The sequence below is a fragment of the Microtus ochrogaster genome, unplaced genomic scaffold (assembly GCF_000317375.1).
Source record: "Microtus ochrogaster isolate Prairie Vole_2 unplaced genomic scaffold, MicOch1.0 UNK123, whole genome shotgun sequence".
Taxonomy (NCBI): domain Eukaryota; kingdom Metazoa; phylum Chordata; class Mammalia; order Rodentia; family Cricetidae; genus Microtus; species Microtus ochrogaster.
This window is the reverse complement of record NW_004949221.1, coordinates 490545-497613: the sequence shown is the minus strand read 5'-3', so window position 1 is coordinate 497613 and position 7069 is coordinate 490545. Positions and strand designations below refer to the sequence as shown.

The window sequence follows — 7069 nt, the reverse complement described above, 5'->3', positions numbered from 1 at the left end:
TCATGGTTTCCATAGAGAAGTCCAGTGTAAGTCTGATAGGTTTACCTTTATAAGTTACTTGACCTTTTTCCTTTGCAGCTCTTAATATTCTTTCTTTAATCTGTATGTTTTGTGTTTTGATTATTATATGGTGAGGGGATTTTTTTTTGATCCAGTCTATTTGTTGTTCTGTATGCTTCTTGAATATTCATAGGAATATCTTTCTTTATGTTGGGAAAGTTTTCTTCCATAATTTTCTTAAATAAATTTTCTGGGCCTTTGAGCTGTAATTCTTCTCCTTCTTCTATCCCTATTATTCTTACGTTTGGTCTTTTGATTGTGTCCCATATTTCCTGAATGTTTTGTGATGAGAATTTGTTGGATTTGCTGTTTTCTATGATCAGTGCGTTTATATTCTCAATGGTGTCTTCAGAGTCTGAGATTCTTTCTTCCATCTCTTGTATTCTATTAGTTATGCTTGTTTCTGTAGTCTCTGTTTGTTGGCCTAGATTTTCCTTATCCAGTAGGCTCTCGGTTTGTGTTTTCTTCCTTGCCTCCGTTTCAGTTTTCAATTCTTGAACTGTTTCCATTACCTGTTTGATCTTTTTTTCTTGGTTTCCCAGGGTATCATTTACATATTTATTCATTTCTTCAAACTTTTTGTTATACTTCTCAATCATTTCTATAAGGGCGTTTTTCACATGCTGTTTAAGGGACTCTATCACTTTCATAATGTTAATTTTTCCCCCTTCTTCTGTATTTGGGTGTTCAAGACCTTCTGTTGTAAGATCACTGGGTTCTGGTGTTTTCATGTTGTTTTTCAGATTATTGGGTGAATTCTTGCCTTGGCGCTTGCCCATCTCTTCCTTCAAATGCTATCCTATGGATCTTATGGAACAGGATCAGGTTCCCTTGCTGGCCAGGGATCTCGCTGACAAAGGGCCTACCTTGCTGCAGGCAGGCTTTTGAAGCAAAGCAATTCCCGCCCACCCCGTTGTCCTCAGCATCCAGTCCCAGCCCCCAAACAGGCTGAGCTGGTGTATCCCATGGCCCCGCAGAAGGGAAGAAGAAGAGAGGAGGTTTCTGGGTACAAACTGGGATGGGTTAGGGAGAAAGAGGCCCAGCAGAGGGGAGCAGCCCCTGCTAAATGACTGGGGAGTGAAGGGGGTCGGGGAATGTCCTGCTCTGTTTCCGGGCTCCTGCCGCGGGTCAAGAGCACATCCACCAACTACTCTGATGGGTCCCCTGGAACAGGATCTATACATTACATTTTTTAATTGAGCTACACAAGCACAATACCCTAAAAGTAGAAATAAACATATAACAAAATTGACCTTAAATTTGTATTGATAAACCAAGATCCATATCAAAGCAAAGTATTCATCTTTATAGCATATCCAACTTTAAAGGTAACAAACACTTGTAAACAATCATTTAGGGAATTTGGGCACAGTTCTCTCTAAACAGCTTCCTGCTTTTTGTTGGGCGAAGCAATTTTGGGGGTGTTCACGGTGACCTTTCAGGCAGTCTTGGTCCATCAAGCCACATTAGTCTGGAAGGATTTCCCAGGTTCTCATCCTCTGTGGAAACAAAACAAGAATCTCTTTTTCAAAGCAACAAATTTTTAGACCTAAATTCTGAAGTCATGATACCTTTAGAATATATATGTTGGTTTAGCTTAGCAGCTCATACAATGAAATGTCTCTCTGTACTGAGCTCTTTCACAGTCAAAAATTTCAAAGAAAACACAGTAATATACATAATCCAGACTTATTTTGTATACTCCATCTTTACATGGCTTATTTTTCTTACTGTATTACTTTTTCTACAAGTTTAATTTTATTTTATTATTTTTCCTCCTTTAATCTATGACTGTACTCTTTTATACTACACTTACTGTCTTTTTAATCTTTTTCCTCTCTCTCCCAATCCTACATACAGTTTTTAAACACACTGTGTCTTGTTTAGAGGTCTTTTTTTCCAATAATTTTTATTATTACTTAAAAAATACCAATCCAAATTCCCACTCCCTCCCCTCCTCCCAGTGCCCTCCATCTCCCTCTACAGACCCTCCTCCCCACCCCTCAATCCCTAAGGGAGTGCCATGCACCCACCCTGTGGAAAGTCCAAGGCCCTCCCTACTACATCTAGGTTGAGCAAGGTTTACATCCAAAGAAAAAAAGATCCCATGAAGCCGGTATATGCAGTAGAAACATATCCCTGTGTTACTATCAGTGGCCCTTCAGTCTGCCCCAGCTGTCCAAACCCGTCAGAGGGGCTTGGTTGTTTCCATGCTTGTTCACTCCCAGTCCATTTGGAGTTTTTGAGCTGCAATAGCTCAAGCAAACTGTCTCAGTGGATGACCCCTCATGGTCTTGAATTTCTTGCTCATGCTCTCACTCCTTTCACTCTTCAACTGGATCTTGGGAGCTCAGTACAGTGCTCCGATGTGGGTCATTCCTTTTTTTTTTTTTTTATTGGTTCTTTCAAGACAGGGTTTCTTTGTAGCTTTGGAACCTGTCCTAGAACTAGCTCTTGTAGACCAGGCTGGCCTCGAACTCACAGAGATCCACCTGCCTTTGCCTCCCAAGTGGGAGGGATTAAAGGCATGCACCACCATGCCCTTAGAAGTCTTTTATATCTGAATCTGGCCTATTGTGTATCTGAAATCCTTTTCTGTCCAAGAGTGCTTCTTAAAATGCTGAGCCATGGCCTGACTATAACTAAGGCTGCCTTGCCTTTTGGCTCTACTCAGTATAACATGATGAAGGTCTATTCACTGCTTCGAGACTGCCAGGTAGGAGCCACGCTCACCACCTCAACTCTGGTAACCTGTTGGCCCATACTGCTACCAAGTAACTTGCAGCACACTGACCACACAACCCACTCAAAAGTTTGGTTTCCTGAAAGAGCCAGAGTTAGTGCTAGCAGCATGGACTAGGAAACCACTTTTTAGAAACAGTGTTTTTTTTTTTCTACCACTGAATCAGGAAGACCTGTTTTAAAGAAACTGTGGCCTACAGGCAGCAAACAGAGGAAGAAGCTGTGGTAGACTCTGGTTTTTTTGTGTGTGTCTAGAATTTCTTTTTACTTTTTCTTAGGTTTTATGTGGATATAGTTGACCACATTGGCGTGCCAATCTGTTGGGGGAAGAGGCTGCTTGTTTGTTCTTGGCTACCCAGATCCCTGAATTAATCACACAGAAATTGTATTAACTAAATCACTGCTTGACCCAGAAAGACAAATATAATGTGTACTCACTCATAAGTGGCTTTTAGACATAAAGCAAAAAAAAAAAAAAAGCAGGGAGGAAATGAGGGAAAGAAGGGGAGGGAGGGAGGAAGAGAGAGGGAGAGAGAGATCTTGGAACAGTCAGTTCTAAACCACATGTCTCTATCATGGATCCTTGTAGACCTGGTAGCAGAAAAAGTATAAAAGTTGAGAGGATGGAAGACACCAAAGAAACTAAGTGATCTAAATCAACAGGATCAACACACATAGAACTCACAAATGATACAGCATGCACAAGATCAAACAGGTCTTTGGTATATATTATGGTTTCTCATTTATTGTTTTGATGGGATTCCTGGGCATGTGAATAAATGGGTCTTTGGTTTTATATCTTTTTCTTGTGCCTTTTCTTGGCTTTTTTTCCTTTGGCTTGTTTTGTTCTATTTAACATGTTAGTTTTAAAAATACTTTATATTATTTATATTACATTAATCTCTTAGAAGCCTATTTGTTTACTTTTAAAAATATTTTTATTTAACTTCTTTATTGACTCTCTGACAGTTTCACATTATTTACCCAATTCTGATCATCTCCCAGTCCCCTATATTCTGCCTTCATCCCCGCTGTGCCTCACAAAAAAAACAAAACAAAGTAAGCAAGCAAGTAAGCATGTAAACAAAAAAAAAAAGCAAAAATAATCCACCCCAAAACAAAACCATCACAACTGAAAAATCTCTTTGTTTCTTATTCTTTCCTGCTTCTCCAACAGCTCTTCATTATCCTGGTGGTGTTGGAGGTTTCAGTGTGCCATATAGTATACCCCTTTGTCCCATCAGCTTTAGTAGCAAATGTTCATTGCAGAGGAGTCACTAATCTGGTTCAAGGCCTCTGGTTTCTGGTACACCATTCTCACTGGATCCTCACCAGAGCTCTTCTGGGGATATTCTGGGACAATCCTGAGTCTTGGAGATCTTACAGATATCATTCCACAGTATCCATCTGTTCATGAATTCCAGCAGGTTCTAGATGGGGTAGATGCTAGGTTGGGTCAACCCAAGGCCTGGCTGTGGGCCTGGGTGGTAGCCAAGCTGGTCAGTCCAAGCCATTGGGGCCATCCATCTAGGGTGAGGGGGCATAGTCAGCTCCCCTACATAGATGCCCTCAGGGTAGGTTCATCTTCACCTGTGATGAGGGGTGGGGTCATCTCTCCCACATATAGTGGTCAGCTCTCTTGTTGCAATTCCCAGAGAGAGGCAAGGCCAGAGTTCCCAGGGCAACAAAGGTTGAGACTGGCTCAGCATGGCCCTCTGATTTCATCTTTCATGGTTCCTAAGGCCTCCTGAGGTGACGCAGGTCACAGACATCAACACAGACCCAGTTGCAGCTGGACCATGGACCCAGACATGGTCCTCAACAGCAGCTTTTGTCCGGATGACATCCTTGCTCTGGGAGGAAGAAATGTTCACTCAAATGGGAATGGTTCTGGTGGCCATGTGACCATACCTGTCTGTTTTCTACTTAGATACAGAATTGATATAAGTCCAGGTGGGAGGGGAGTTTAGGGGGAACTTGGAGGAATATAGGCAGGAGAAACTGTAATCAGTATATATTGCATGTGAAAAAAAATCTATGTCTTTTCTTATTTTAATTTATTCTTCTTTCATATATTGCATTTAAACCACAGTTTTCCCTACCTCCTCCCCTCCCAGCCCTTTCCCCACCTCCCATTTCCCTTTATCCACTCCTTCTCTGTTTCCCTTCAGAAAAGGGCAGGCCCTTCAGTGATGTTAACTACACATGGCATATCAAGTTACAATAATACTGGGCACATTGCCTCATATTATGTCTGGATGAGTTATCCCAGTAGAAGTAAAAGGGTTCCCAAACAGGTAAAAGAGTCAGAGACGTTCCTCCCTCCTCCACTCCTACTGTTAGGATTCTCACAAGAAGAACAAGTTACACAAACATAGCATATATCCAGAAGGCCTAGGTCAGACCCATGCAGACTTCTTGATTGTTGGCTCAGTCTCTGTGAACCCCTATGAGCCCATGTTAGTTGATTCTGTGAGATTTCTGTGTTCTTGACCCCTCTGGCTCTTAACAGCCTTCTTCCCCCTCTGCTACAGGAAGAATATCTTTCTTAAGATAGAAGAAAAGAAGAAAGAGTAGGAATTTTATGGAAATACAGTAATAGTTTACAAACAAGTGCTTCTTTAATGTCAATAATTTTAAATAATACACTCTGATAATATTTTGGAAACTTAAGACATGCGTTTCTGTCTTAGGTACTTTTCTGTTATGTGATAAACACAATGTGAAGGGAGCAGGGAAAAGCTCCTTGGCCTAAGTACTGCCTTTTTGACTTCAGATTCAGTTTTACCTGCAGGGGAAATAGAGTTCAGGTTCCCAAGCCGTAGAGAAGAACTTTCCTATGGCTGATCAACCTCATTCCTAAATCATAGAAATAGTCATTATCCATCTTTAATTTTTTGGAACATTATGGCTGTTCCTAACCACATAAGGAACAAATGAATATAATTGGTTGGGCTGAAAGGCTTGCACTGTGTATCAGTTAACAACGATTGAACATCCAAGGAAGCCCCCAGTCTCTAAATCCTGATAGGTGAAAAATTGTAACTGTAACTTAACAACAAATGTTAGTGAATTTTATCCTTATAAACCCTACTACTGTTCCTCTTCAGGACTATCAGGACAATCAAAGCCCCCGAGTCCTTGTTCTACAGCCCTCATCAATCAGTGACCTGTTTATGTGATGAATTATTAAAAATTTTGAAACCCATAAGTATTGTCTCATTCCTTGTGGCTCATAATAGGCTATATGTAATAATGATCAGCAAATTTATAAAAGTAAAAATTTAATTTGACTTATGGTTTCTCAGGATTATAGTTTATGATGGCAGAACAAAAGAACGCTGAGAGCTTACATCATGATCCATAACCATGAGGCTGTCAGAACACTGGAAACAACAACAGTCTTTCAAAAACTCAAAGCCCATCTCAGTGACACACCTACTCCAACAAGGCCACATCTGATAATGCTTCCCAAAGAGTTCCACCAACTGGGGACCAAGCATTCAGACAGAGTCTATGGGGCCATTCTCACTTAAACCACCACAGTTACTGTGGGTATGAGTGGAATGGGGGAAATGACAGAGTTAAGATTAGGGGATTAGAAATGTCTCCACAGTTAAGAGCACTTGCTGCTCTTGAAGAGGACTTGGGCTCAGTTCCTAGAACCCGTTTTGTAAACCACAATCATCTGTAACTCTAGTTCCAGAAGATCCAACACCATCTTCTGACGGCCCTCTGCACTGAACATATGTGGTGCACATGTAGATATGCAGGCAACACTCTCATACACACAGATGAATGAGTATGCAAATAAATAACAGGTTTTTTTTAAAAAAAAAAGAGTGACCTTGAAAACCTCTATAAGGAGAAAAGACAGGCAATAGGGTAATAGAGAAAGACAGGGGAAGGAAAAGTCAATAGAATGAGCAACAAAAGGGGGCGAAGTGAAGCAAGTGTGACTAGGGGCATCTGTAACTAACTGTTAAAATGTTTATTTTCCATAGCATTATATTAATTGATATTTGAATATTTGAGTCTAATTTAAAGAGAAAAATAAAGAGAAGGGGAGAATAGTGACTGATGTGGGAAGAGGAAGATGAAAAAGAACATTAAACTTACCTACTGATTATTTTTCTCTACAATGTACATAGCCCCTTCCAGTTGGGGGAACATAGGAAGAATTAGAGGGAGGAAATGGATACTGGATTTGGTCCGAATGCATTACATGAGTATATGCAATTCTCAAATAAAGCAGAAAAAACAGTAA

At 40.6% G+C, this 7069-nt stretch overlaps 1 protein-coding gene across 1 annotated transcript in view; it reads left to right on the top strand.

The window, feature by feature from the left end:
* Nucleotides 1–7069, top strand: part of LOC102001905 (putative killer cell immunoglobulin-like receptor like protein KIR3DP1) — a 41259-nt gene that overhangs the window by 10412 nt on the left and 23778 nt on the right.